This window comes from Chiloscyllium plagiosum, unplaced genomic scaffold, assembly GCF_037043375.1.
Source record: "Chiloscyllium plagiosum isolate Xiang-an unplaced genomic scaffold, Cpla_swu_hap1 HiC_scaffold_21, whole genome shotgun sequence".
NCBI classification, from domain to species: domain Eukaryota; kingdom Metazoa; phylum Chordata; class Chondrichthyes; order Orectolobiformes; family Hemiscylliidae; genus Chiloscyllium; species Chiloscyllium plagiosum.
Window position 1 is genome coordinate 74439241 of NW_028270159.1, and position 14641 is coordinate 74453881.

Below are 14641 nucleotides of genomic sequence, written 5' to 3' on the forward strand. Positions count from 1 at the left end.
TGAAAAGTTATGGTCTGGATTGCCTGCTGAATAAGGGTTTGTGTGTTCTGCCTTCGTCCATAACAATTATAAGACAGTTCGAGCCAGGAAGCAGCTGTCAGGATGGAAATATCGTGCCGCATTTCTGAGGGTGCTCTGAATGGAATCTCCTTCCAGAAATACAGAGCTCCCTTCTTTGATCAGAGACAATGGGGCTCAAGTGGCTATCTGTGTGAGATGCCTGCTCACAGAAAATCTCTCCATTATTTTGTTGATGTAAGAAGCAACAATGAAGGAGAACCTACACCTCAGTATGTTATACAATAGCTTTATTACAAACAGTAGCCCATTGTTCAACTTTTTGAAAATATTTGAAAAGTAGTCTTTTACCTTTTAACGTTACTTCTTTATTTTTTGACTTCATACTAAGAAGGATTGTAATGTTTAACTCTTAACTTTGTTTCTATACTTTTCTATTATTGGCCCAATGTTTTGCACCAAGGTTCCTTAATACCTAAGATGGTGCTGGAAATGGCGAGATTGCACAATTTTCACTGCACTCAGGTACTTCTTTCCTTGAGTACACGTGACAATATAACTTAGTCCTACTTCTCGGGAAATTAATGGCATTTCTGTCATCAACACAGATCCTGTTGCGCTGTAACCCTCAGAGGAAAGTGCTTTATTTGATGCTTGTTTAGATTACTATGACTAATGTAATTAGTGATTCAAACAGATTTCGGGCCTCACAAGAAGTTTGGCTTCCAAATAAAATGAGGTTATCTTGACAATTTTATTGTATTTCGGCGGACAGAATCATTGTCTCTACAGCAACAAATGGACCAGCGTGGAACAGAATGAAATATTCAGCAATCTTACAAATAGCAAGAATCTACTACCCGATACTTGCAACTATTGGAATTCTTGGTAAGTGATCAAATCCACTAATATTTGTGTTCAACGTGTTTAACTCTACTCCCCATTCTTTTATGAAATTTGACACACTTTCCCCACTTTTGCTGACTTCCAAGTTACGCATTCCTCATGATTTCACCAATAGTGTTGATTTCCATGTGCTGAAGCTGTTTTATTTAAGAACGTTTCACAGAATAATTAGTGCAATACTGAGGAGGCTGAGTCAGCATTTATTCCCCATTACCGAATTACACTTGAGAAGATGGTGGTGAAGGGCCTCCTCAAACAAGTGAAGACCAGTTGTTGGAAGAGCACCCACATTGAGTCATGCAGCACAGAAACTGATCCTGACGTCCACACTTGCCCGCCTATGGCCCACGTCCTGCTAAAGTGTTCCACTTCAAGGAACTGTTCAGATATCTTTCAATTTATCCATAAAACTGAACGAAGGGCCATGTCTTTCCGTGATAGGAAAGTGAGTGGCTTGAAACGAAGTTGCTAGTGTTGCCATTCCCATACATCTGCTGCTTCGAGACAGTTGTGGTTGTGAGGTTCAGAGGGGGCTGCCCGAGGAGCCTTGGTCAGCTTCTGCAATTCATCTTGCAGATGGCACCCACTGCTTTCTCTGAACGATAGTGGCGGGTCAGACTGAAGCTTTATGGATATGATGACAATCAAGCGGGCTGATATTTCCTGGAAAAAAGGCAAACTACTGCAGAGTATCTTCAGTAAAGAAAGGAAAAGTTAGATAAACCAGAAAGAGTTGGCGGTTTCTGTGTAGAGTTAGGAGGTGAGTCTTTGGCTGCAGAATTCCTAGCCTCAGACATACTGTTATGGAAACAATCCTGATGTGGCTAATCCAGCGCAATGTTGGATCAATGGCAATCCTCAGGATGTTGATAATGGTGGTTCACGTGATGGTAGTGTCTCTGAATATCAAAGGGGGATGGTTAGAACCTCTTTTGTTGGAGATAGCAATTGCCTGACACTTGGGTGGATCAAATGTTAATTGTTACTTTCACAGAGATCATGAGACTATGAAGTAGAGGAGCAAAGCTAACCCATTTGGCCCAACGAATCCTCTAGGCCAATCGATCATGGCTGAAGGGTTTCTGAACCCCATTCTTATGCCTCCTCTCTGCCACCTTTGATTCCCTTACTCATCAAGAAATGATCGCTGTCTTAAATGCACACAGTGATGGCCCCCGCAGCCTTTCTATGACAATGAGTTCCACACTTTCTGGCTGAAGACATTCTCACATCTCAGCTCTTCAAAGTTTCCCTTCCCCCTAACACTGTGTCCTCGGATTCGAGTCTCCCCTCCGAGAAACATCTTCTCCACGTCCTCTCTATCCGTGTCTCGGTGTTCTGTAGGTTTCAGACTTCCCCTCATTCATCCAAACTCCACCGAGTACAGATACATTGTCCTCAACTCCTCCTGAAATAACAAATTATTCTTCTCCAGGATCATTTTTGTGAAATTCCTCTGAAACCCCTTTAAGACCAAGACATCATTCCTTAGACTACATGTTCCAAAATTACTCATGATGCCTTGAGTGAGTTGTAAATGTCGCCTAATGAGAATATGAAAATAATGAGTACATGGAACTTTCACTTTTATTGTGTATATGAGCTCGTTACCTTTTCACATAGTTCACTATGATTTCACTGTTTTGTGATTATTGCAATAATTTTCCAGTGATTGTTACTTATGAAATATATTCCCCAATTGCTGGTGATTACATGGTCCTGAATTCAAGCTTATGTATGACTGATTGTTTTCAAAGGCCAGTTATTGGAGGAAGATGTAATATTACATCCAACATTATCAAACACATCAATGCAAAATAACCTCAATTTAGAACCATCAGGTTAGTCCCACCATGTTCGCCTCATATAATTATTGATGCCACTGTATTTGTCCGTTATGAGCTTGAATAAATATTTCCTCAGTATGATGCCTGTGATTAATTAATATGTACTACGATAATCTGACTGTTACAATTTAATCTGGTCGAGTTGCATTGCCTCCACAGTAAATTGCTGGCAACATTCAGCTCTCCTGTCTCGATGCTCTGAGTCCCAACCTGTGGACCACTACAAGTCCCACCTGCTTCACAGATGTGTCATGACATCTCTTAAGAGGTTGATTCGAAAAACATATGGTTGCGTTTAATTACCTGGTGTTGTCATTAAAGCCAAGTCAGATCATGTGTGGTTTTGCAGGACATGTTCAGATTTTTCTTCCAAAAATAATGTTGAGTTAAATCTGGTATTTTTTCCCAGAAGTGCACATCACGTTTATTTGTGTAATTTAATGTTATAAAATTGTGAAACAAAGAGGATTGATGAGGGCAAAGCGGTAGATATGATCTGTATAGACTTCATTAAGACATTCGACAAGGTTCCTCACGGGAGACTGGTTAGAACGTTATATCTCATAGAATACAGGGAGAACTAGCCATTTGGACACAGAACTGGCTCAAAGGTAGAAGACAGAGGGTGGTGATGGAGGGTTGCTTTTCAGACTGGAGGTCTGTGACCAGTGGAGTGCTGCAAGAATCGGTGCTGGGCCCTCTACTTTTCCTAATTTGGACAAATGATTTGGATGTGACCAGAAGAGGTACAGTTAGTAAGTTTGCAGAAGACACCAACATTTGAGTTGTGTGGACAGCGAAGAAGGTTATCTCACATTACAACGTATCTTGCTCAGATGGGTCAAAGGGATCAGAAGTGGCAGATGGCGTTTAATTTAGATAAATGCGAGGTGCTGCATTTTGGGAAATCAAATCTTAGCAGGACTTTTGCACTTAATGGTAAGGTCCTCGGGAGTGTTGTTGAACAAAGAGACCTTAGAGTGCAGGTTCATAGCTCCTTGAAAGTGGAGTCGCAGGTGGATGGGATGGTGAAGAAGGATGTTGCCATGATTTCCTTTATCGGTCAGTGTATTGATTACAGGAGTTGGAAGGTCATGCTGCAGCATTGGTTAGGCCACTGTTGGAATATTGCATGCATTCTGTTCTCCTTCCTATCGGTAAAATGTTGTGAAACCTGAAAGGGTTCAGTCAAGATTTGCAAAGATGCTGCCAGGGTTGGATGATTTGAGCTATAGGGAGAGGTTGAATCGGCTGGGGGCTGTTTTCCCTGGAGCGTTGGAGGCAGAGGGGTGATCTTATGAGGTTTATAAAATCATGAGGGGCATGGATGGGATAAATAGACAAAGACTTTTCCCTGGGGTGGGGGAGTCCAGAACTAGAGGACATAGCTTGTGGGTGAGAAAGGAAAGATATAAAAGAGACCTAAGGGGCAACATCTTCACGCAGAGAGTAGCACGTGTATGGAATGAGCTGCCAGAGGATGTGGTAGAGTCTCCCACATTTTTAACATTTAAATGTCATCTGGATGTGTATATGAATAGGAAGTGTTTGGATGGATGTGGGCCGAGTGCTGACAAGAGAGGCTAGATTGGCTTGGGATATCTGGTCAGCATGGACAGGTTGGACCGAAGGCTCTGTTTCCATGCTGTACAACTCTCTGACTCGATGACTCTGAATGGATATTTTGCTCTACAGGTGGACCAACAAGATTGCATATTTTGTGAGAATGATATTTGTTTTCCATTAATTCTGCTATTTCAGCACTTTCATACTCTCTGAATTTTCTTCCACAGAACAGTTCATATATAATCATAGAATGACAACAGTGTGGAAGCAAGCCATCTAGTCCATCGAATTCATACAAACATCCAGCACAGACACATCCCTCTCCACGATCCGTGCAACTTTGCACTTTCTTTGCCTCATCGATATGGGCTGCACATCCCTGAACATGTGGACAATTTGGCATGGCCAATGCACACTAACCTACAAATCATTTGACCGTGGGAGGAAAATGGACCACCCTGAGGAAACCCATGTAAACATGGCGAGAATGTGCAAACATCACACAGTCGCCCGATGTTGTTATCAAAACCGGGTCTCCGGCACGGGGAGGCATTAGTGCTCACCGCTGAGCAACCATGCCAGCTTTGAGCCGTTTCTCAGTTTCTGTGCACCCTCGTGTCGTTGTCAAAGAACAAAGAGCCTAACAGCACAGGAACTGACCCTTTGGCCCAAACGAGCTTCCGCCGATCCAGATCTCAACCTGCCGCCTATTTTGTAAGGATCCGTATCCGTTTGCTCTCTGCTCAATCATGTATCTGCCGAGATAAATCTTAAATGTCGCTATAGTTCCCTCCCCAAAATCCCCACTGGCAATGCATTCTCGGCACCTACCACTGTCTGCGTGAAGAACATTCCACATATATCTCTGCTGCTTTTTCTCTCTCACTTTGAACTTGTGACCCCGAGTAATTGAATCCTCCAATCTGGGAAAACGTTTCATACTATCCACCCTGTCGAAACCTCTCATGATTTCGCAGAACTCAGTCACGTCCCCCCCAACTTCCTTCTTTCCAATGAACATCCTTCTAATCTACTCATCATCTCCTCAAATCGAGCACCATCCATGACAGACAACATTCCATTGAACCTTCGCTGCACCCTCTCCAAATCATCCGCATCCTTTTGGTAACGAGGTGATCAGAACTGTGGCCAGTATTCCAAATGGGGCCGAACCAAAGTCTTATAAAACTGAAACATGGCCTGCAAAGTCAATATCCCGTCCAAAGAAGAATACCACGCCGTTCACCAGAAAGTCCTCTCTACATCAAAGCTTCTATTTCTGAATGTGGTTCTGAATGCTTTCTTCTTGGGGTTCTGCACTCAGCTGTTTGCAAGCAGATTTGTTTTTACAGTTCAAAGTTCAAACATGGCTGTATGTTAATTTTGATGATTGAAGTATTCAACAAACTTTTTTTCTGATTCCCTGGAAGTCTTTCCTCCCATACGTTGATCTACTCTAAAGCTTGAATTCTCACAATGTCATTATCGTTACAAACCCATGGTAACTGAAGGATCTTGATTGGGAATAACAGCATGCTACATCGAAGCAGAAATAGGCTATCCTCAAGCCAGCTGGCTGTTCGATGAATTCAGGGCTAACCTGTTATTTTGTGCTGGTTCCACATATCACTTAACTACATGAAATTTCAAAAATCTAACTACCTCTTCTTCAAGTAATTTCAGCGAGCTAACTTCCAGAATTTTCAGTGTTTCGAATTCCAGGCAGTCACTAATCTCAGAGAAGCAATTCAGTTTTAGCATGCCCAGTACGTTTGAGAGTGACACCAACTTCCGTGGTGAAGTAGACAGTAAAAACGTTTTCTAAAATTACAAGGGGACCTTGAACAATTGGGCCAACAGGCCGAGGAGTGGCAGATGGAATTTAATTGAGATAAACATGAAGCATTGCATTTTTTTTTTACCAGGGCAGGACTTATATAGTAATGGAGGTTTCCCGGGACTGAATGTCAAACAGAGAGGCCTCATGGTTCAGGTGCACAGTTAATTCAAAGATTTGTCGCAGGTAGACATTTGGAAAATAAGGCATTTGGCTTCCTTGCCTTGTAGCTCAGATCAACGCATGTCAGAGTTGAATTGTCATGTTGCATTTGTACTGGCCGTTTGTGAGGCTAGTTTTGGATTATTGTGTAAAATCATGCGGGGCATAGATAAGAAGAATAGCCAAGCTATTTTCCTTATGGTCGGGGAGTCCAGGATTAGAGATCATAATTTGAAAGGAAAAGGAGAAATCTTTCGGAGGGGCCTGAGGAGCAACGTCCACAGACAGAATGCCCTTCGTATATGTCGTGAACTGCAACAGGAAGTGCTGGATGCAGGTGCAGTTAAACTTAGAATGTATTTGCACAGGTGAAGGAACAGTACAGCTTTAGAGGGGTATGGGTCATGCACAGGCAAGTGAGACCAAATTAGTTTGGGGAAACTGGTTGGCAGGGACAAGTTGGACTGAAGTGTATGTTTCCGTGATGCATGATTTTATGATTGTCTGATTGAAAACAAACATCAAATTTAAGATGAGTCGCATCAGAGAAACGTTTAATAAACACTATCTATTGCTTCATGGAGTTGTGTTTCATTAAAGGAAACAGACCTCTATAAATAAGAGCCAACGTACATTCCCAGTATTCAACTTATTTATCGCTGAAGCTTACTTTTTAGATGAAATCTTAGAGTAACATAAACCGATCTACACTTTAATTGGAAACCACCACTTTGGCCCCTGGAGGTGGCAGCCTTAAATAGTAATGAGGGACCCATATGCTAGCGGGATTATTGAATTGCATTTGCAGAAGTAGAATATTGGAATGTGGTTTAATAAAGCACGCATTATAAAGCTGCAACGTAGCGATAAGGGTGACTGGGAAATATCACAAGATCATGGAATACTAGCAGTCATCTATAAAGACTATCCATCACTGACATCTCGTCACATTGTGAATTGGATTGGGAGCGTATGTAAGTAATTAATAACATGATTGTTCTGTAATTGCTGAAGGTGGGACAAAATAAATGCGCAAAGGTTTATATCTTTCCTTTGTTCAGTGAAGAAGCTTCTGAACCTTCAGATGTTTCTACGCATTTGTTTGACATCAATTATCTCTTTGAAGGTAGAAGTGGAATCCGGGGATCAAGTGACTTCTTTTGTCATTCCACCCAAAAGCATTTGTTTCATGCCAAAAAAATCTTTTCAATGCAAGTTATCTTAAAATGAACTTACATATTCAAACTGAAATCTGGATTCATATTACGTCATTTCTTTCATTCATACGTGGGACATGAGCATAATTGGCTGGGCCGGCATTTTTTGCCTGTCTCTCATTGCAATTGAGAGGGTGGTGTTCAGTTTTCTTCTTGAAACGCCGGAGTCCACCTGCTGTGAGTTGACCAGAATGCTTCAAGAGAAGGAATTCCTGGATATTCACCCAGCGACTGTGAAGTAACAGCGATATATTCCGAAGTCAGGGTGGTGAGTGGCTTGGAGGGAAATTTGCAGGGGATGTTGTTTCCTTGTTTGGCTACTGTCCTTCTGGGTGGAATTCTTTGTAGATACGGAAGATGCTGTTCGTGACATTTTGCAGTGAATCCTATCGATAGCACGCAATGCACCGAATAAGTGTTATTGGGTGGAGGAAGTGGATGATTTTGTGGATGTAGTGTCAGTCAGGCAGGCTGCAAACACACCTTCCAAATACTGGATTATTTTTCTGACAAAGGACCACATCTACTAAATTCAATAATGATTCTCACATGCTCCTATACATCCCCATCCCCCGGCTCTTTTGCACTCAATTTGCAGCTCCTGCAGATTTGTGATAAGCATAAGGGAGAAAGCATGGACGCTAGTAAGTGACAGGGCCAGTCCAGTAACCTAAACCTCATATTGGACCATTTGATTTCCCCTTCCAAACAAAAATTATCCTAGCGGTTCACGTGCTCAGTTTCTGCCTGGGTGAATTGATGTAAAATACCTTGTCCTTATTCCCACTTTAATTTGTTTTGCTTTTCTCCATGTTACCAGTTTGATAAGCGTGGAAAAGGTTATTAAACGTTTGTTGAAACTGTCAGCATCACATACTTGCATTAAAATATTGCATTCATTATAATTGTCATTCCTCGCTGATTGATTTAGTCTGTTTGTCCATTGGTTAAAAGCTCATCTTTCTTCTCTCCTGGAGTTTGCTTGAATCCATAATTCCATTGTATTTTTTCACCATGAATGGTATAATATGAACCTGAGTCAACTGGTTTGATTTAGATGACCAGTTAACCTATTGTTTTTGCTATGAATATAATCATGCGGAGGTGCATCTCTCTTTATTTTTCTTACAGTTAACGTAGTGGCAATTGTGATTCTGAATCGAGGCAGGTGTGGACTCTCTCGGTGCATCACTCGCTATTTGTTAGCAATGTCAACAGCAGATCTACTTCTCGTCATCCTTAATGTCTTACTGAACCGAATTAACAATCTTTATTTCGCAGTTACTTTCTTATCCATTACTCCAGTGTGCGCTGTGAGAGTTGTTCTATTCCTCGCAGCACTGGACTGTTCAGTTTGGCTCACAGTTGCTTTCACATGTGATCGGTTTGTAGCAATTTGTTGCCAGAAACTCAGATCAAGATACTGCAACAAGAGAACTGCATTTGTGGTCATAATAACTGTGAACGTGGTGAGCTGTTTGCGCTCAATTACTTGGTCCTTTGTATTTATTCCTTCGTTTGTTATTGACAATATACCATGGTTTTGTATCGCAGTACCAAGCTATTACACATCATTATTTTGGAAAGTGTATGAATGGGTTGACAGTATAATTACGCCGTTGCTTCCAATCGTACTGATTTTGATATTCAATGCTCTGACTGTCAGACATATTATAATATCCAACCGCATCCGCTGTCGCCTTCAGATCCAGGGAAATGGACAGAATAATACTGACTCAGAGGTGGTAAACCGGAGAAAATCCATCATCTTGCTCTTTGCATTGTCTGCTAATTTTATAGTGTTGTGGATGACCTAAGTCACACGTGCTTTAATATGGCAAGAAACAAACTATAATTATGAAGACCAGACTTCAAACGACCCAATATTTACCTTTCAAGAAATTGGATTCATGCTCCGGCTTCTGAATTCGTGCACCAACACCTGTATTTACGCTCTAACACAAACAAAATTTAGGAAGGAGTTAGTCAATGGCATAAAATACCCGTTTATTCGAAATGTTAAGCTATGCAAATAAGCATACAGGTCTGACCTCTATTTGAAGACATACTTCTAGTCAAAAATCAGGATCTCCTTTTTGAAAGAGCTTTTGGAAAATCTCTGGTTTCACTAGCTGAAAAGAAATTCATGTCCTAAGAATTTGAAAGAACATTTCCAGTTCCTCAACTTGTAAATAATTCACCCGATGGAAAAGATATGAATTGAAATTAGCATAATTTCTCAAGTAAATTGTGCCTTTCTAAAGCATGTTGCTGCTCAAACGGCCGTGTCATTGCTTTTGTGCTTGATGTTAACACCCTTCCTAATTTCTATAATTTTGAATTTTCTGATTAATAAGTTTCTGTTCTTCTGCCGAAAGGGCAGTGGCAGCCTCATGTGAATATGTTTACTGACCAAATACAAAGATTAAATGTAAAATCTTCCCAACTGCTGTCGCTGAGGAATCTGACATGACAACAGCTGTGACCAAAATACACAACGTTCAGAAGTATTTTCCACAATACACAGTCTCTGGCATTGCTTCATAAAAAAAAAACACTTGAGTGATCGTTCATGTTGTTGTACACCATATCCCACAATCCATTCTTGAATCTGCCTCATTGCCAACACATCTGAAACTTCTTCTTTGGGTGTTCCTTGCATGCTCCTTTTCAGCTGTTATAGAAGACCATTTGAGTTTTCAGCTCCAAAATGTAGTTGTGAGCTGTGCGCATTAAATGCAAGGCACATTGGATAATGACCTACTTCACCATGTCAGAACAGTTTCCCGAACATTGAAACTGAACACCAAAAATCACCGTGAAAGAAATTCTGTGGACTGACACTAATGATGAAGAACATTCTTGACCACTGTGAACGAAATCTTTTACGAGCCAGGATTTGCAGAGGTAAGTGGAGACAAAATGCGCGATCTGCTTTGATCAAACGATGAGCCCATGGTAAACACGGCGACTTACACCCTTCGTCTTTGAAATAAACCCTTTGTTGACCGAAATGGAAATGAGTGTCAAGTGGTTGGGTTAGCATTGTGAGCAACGTTGGGCCCCATACCTCGGGAAATATGTATTGGCCCTGGAGCGGGTCCAGAGGAGGTTCACGAGAATGATCCCAGGAGTGAAAAGGCTTAACAAATGAGGAACGTTTGATGACTCTGGAACCATACTCGGTGGACTCGAGAAGGATGGTGGAGGTGGTGGGAGTGGGTGGGGGGTCTGACTGAAGCATTCAGAATACCGAACAGTCTGTATGGAGTGGATATTGGGGAGATGTTTCCATTGTCAGAGAGATGACAACCTGAGGGCACAGCCTGAGCTGAATGGGAAGACATTTTAGAACGGATATAAGGATAAACTACATCAGACAAAGAGTGGTAATTGTGTGGAATTTATCACCACAGAAGGCGGTGGAGGCCATGTTATCGAGTATATTTAAAACAGAAGTGAATAATTTTGTGATTGCCAAGGGGATCAAAAGATGGGAAATAGTGGGAAAATGGGTTAGAAAAACCTATCGATGCTGAGTGAATGGTGGAGCGGACTCGATGGACGAATGACCAAATTTCTGCTCCTATCATTCAGAGTATTCTGGTTTTAAGTAATTCCTCTCAAATAAGGAATGCATGACGCTTCATGGGAATATTGCATAGATGGTCTATAACACAATAAGGCAATAATAACTGAGGCTGTCCGTGTCCTGAAACCGATCCCACAATTCAATAGGATCATGTCGGGTCTGACAGCTCATGCATCCACTTTCCTACAGATTCCCAAAAGACTAAATTCCTCGACTGATCAAAAATGTGTTTCTCTCAGCCTTAAACATACAAGAGGACCCCACGCAGCTTTTTTCCCCTGCAATAGGGAGTTATAGAGTTATAGAGTCATACAGATGTACAGCACAGAAACAGACCCTTCGGCCCAACCCATCCATGCCGACCAGATATCCCAACCCAATCTAGTCTCACCTGACAGTACCCGGCCCATATCCCTCCAAACCCTTCCCATTCATATACCCATCCAAATGCCTCTTAAATGTTGCAATTGTACCAGCCTCCACCAATTCCTCTGACAGCTCATTCCATACACGTACCACCCTCTGTGTGAAAAAGTTGCCCCTTAGGTCCTTTTTATATCTTTCCCCTCTCACCCTAAACCTATGCCCTCTTGCTCTGTACTCCCCGACCCCAGGGAACAGATTTTGCCTATTTACCCTATCCATGCCCCTCATAATTTTGTAAACCTCTATAAGGTCACCCCTCAGTCTCCGACCCTCCGAAAACCACCCCAGCCTGTTCAGCCTCTCCCTGTAGCTCAAATCCTCCAATCCTGGCAACATCCTTGTAAATCTTTTCTGAACCCTTTCAAGCTTAACAACATCTTTGTGATAGGTTGCATCCTTTCATATATTTTGAACCTTTTATATCCTTTCACAACATTGATAGGGAAGAAATCCCTCCTCTTCCCAATCTTCTTTTCATTTTCCTGAACCAGCTTGGCTGCTGGGGTACAACTCCAATAGCACCCAAGAAGATTAACACATTCCAGGACAAAGCAGCTCCCGCTTGATAGGCACCACACCCAGAAACATCTATTCCTTTCACCACTGAAAGGACTACGAGCCCTACGGGTGTAGGGCTACGAGGGAGAGAGGGTCGTGTCGTTTTGTGGCTAGCTGGTGTTCGTGTATCTAACCACCTTACCATACATCAAATAAGTTTCAGAAATGACAGCCAGACTACTAAAACCCTCGGAATCCCAGTAGCACACAAACCCACCAACACTCGCAAACAAAAACTAACAAACTTAAATGACCCAGTACATCCCATGGACAAAACCAACGTAATCTACAAAATTCTATGCAAGGACTGCCACAAACCCTACATAGGGCAAACAGGAAGAAAGTTAGCCACCAGGATACACGAACACCAGCTAGCCACAAAAAGACACGACCCTCTCTCCCTCGTAGCCCTACACAAGGATACAAAAGCCACCATTTCGACTGGGACAACACATCTATCCTGGGACAGGCTAAGCAAAGACATGCCGGAGAATTCCTAGAGGCCTGGCACTCCAACCACAACGCCATAAACAAACACATGGATCTGGATACCATCTATCAACCCCTGAGAAAACGAACAGGAAATTACATCACCACAAACCCCAGGAACCCCATCCAAGATACAAACAGAAAGCAGGAGACAACAGCTTCGCTTCACTTGGAGGTCGCCACTGATGATGTTACCTAGCCAGGTAATGAAACGTCTGGATATCAAACCTACAGCTCAGCGAGCAAACCTACATCCTAAACCTCAACCTGAGCTACAAACCTTCACAAACCTTGCATTTGAATAATCTGCAATAAGCACGAACATTGAGCACATGAAAGGCCCGGCATCATCAATGGGTAAACGAGACCAGGGTTTAACTTTGGTTGAGACAATCGCTCTTGCTCCCAATAATGAAATGCAGTTCTCTTCAGTTTTGGATGAGATTAGATTAGATAAGATTACTGATTGGGCATTTATCAACTGTGAGAAGCCATGTTTTGTTTGTTTAAATTCCACATGAAGGCAAAACGTCGAATCAGACTTTACAAACAGTAGGACCGGAGCAGTTCATTCTGTAAACTGGATTTGTTTGATGATTTCTTTACTTTACAACCTCCTGATGATTACCTCTGCTTTGTCTGTAAGGGAAATAGCATTAGGCTGGTGTTACAGAACCGTGGAATTGTCTCCTGGGCACCGTGCAAGGTGACCTTGGTTCCCTTGATAATCCCTCGACCTTGTTGAAAGATTTCCGGGTATTTCATTAGGACTTCACTCAGGCAACCATTTACAAATCAAAAAAAAATGTGGAGCCAATCAAAGTGATTCGTTCTCAAGCAATTCCGTCCCCATCAGCCTTGGGCCTGAGTCTTTCACCACAGTCACTGGTAACTGAACGAGTTGATTCTCATGCAAGTTTGAATCCGAAATTTGCCCTTAATCTGTAACGGTACCCAGACATAGATTCTCAGTGTAGCCAAACTCTCACACACACCTAAGGGTTGGAGGTCAGTGCGCATTTTGTGAAAGACTGTCTCTGTGTCACTGACAAAGCCGATCTGGTATAAACCTCAATTAAAACGGAGTGACCATTTAACCAGGTGGTTATTTTGTGTGATTCTGATTTGGATGTTCCAAAGCACATTATTTGTTCCAAGTCAAATGTAGCTGGGCTTTCCAGTGCGGCCAATCGTCTGGGTACCGCCCTATGAATTTTCTAACTTAATACAGGCCCGGAAGGAGTATTTTGCTGTCTCAAGTCAGCACACTGGATGCAATTACTGTGGCTTGCCTGCCTTTGATACTGAAGAAAATGTGACCTGTTTGGCCGAGGTTTGATTTTGCTTTGGGATTTTTCTCTGGTCTGACCTGGACTCCCACTGTTCAGGATCTGTCCTCAGTGATGCTATGCAATTGCCTTCACTAAAGTGGTGTTCCCCAAATGAAATTGGCCAGCCGTAAAAGTGTCCAATTCCATCGATATACCCTGCAAACCATGCATTCCACTTGACACATTTCGGAAGGCAAAGCTAAGTAAAGTGTTTGTTTGAAGTGCAAATGGACTTCAGCTGGTAGGCGATTTTGCATGGTTAGATCATTATTCCCATAATTGGCTCGATTGACATAACTCCATCGAGGCCGGTATCCCATCACCAAATAACCCTTTATTTACACCTGCATAGTAAGTGACACTGATCCAGCACCCTGAGAGCCATCTTTCAGAGAGAACAGATCCCCTGACTCTCCTGTTTAGATACGTCTGTCAGGCCTCCCTGATTGGACTAGCTTAACAGCCCCAGTTGAGGAACTCATATTCTTTAAAGTCCACCTTACAATCGCTACACCACCCCTATCCCAGTTGGTATTCTAACCATTCCCAGGTTGGTGCCCTACAAGCCTGGCACCATGACCACTTTGCCCTCTGCTAATCTGGGGTCCCATGTCATTTTACATCGTGACCTTAACTATTACAATATTGTCCAATCGCACTTTCTTCATGTGTTACAAGACAGCTCTCGCCTG

At 42.3% G+C, this 14641-nt stretch overlaps 1 pseudogene; it reads left to right on the forward strand.

The window, feature by feature from the left end:
• Window positions 1-836: 836 nt before the first annotated feature.
• Window positions 837-9589, forward strand: LOC148146434 (putative G protein-coupled receptor 139; annotated as a pseudogene).
• Window positions 9590-14641: the final 5052 nt, after the last annotated feature.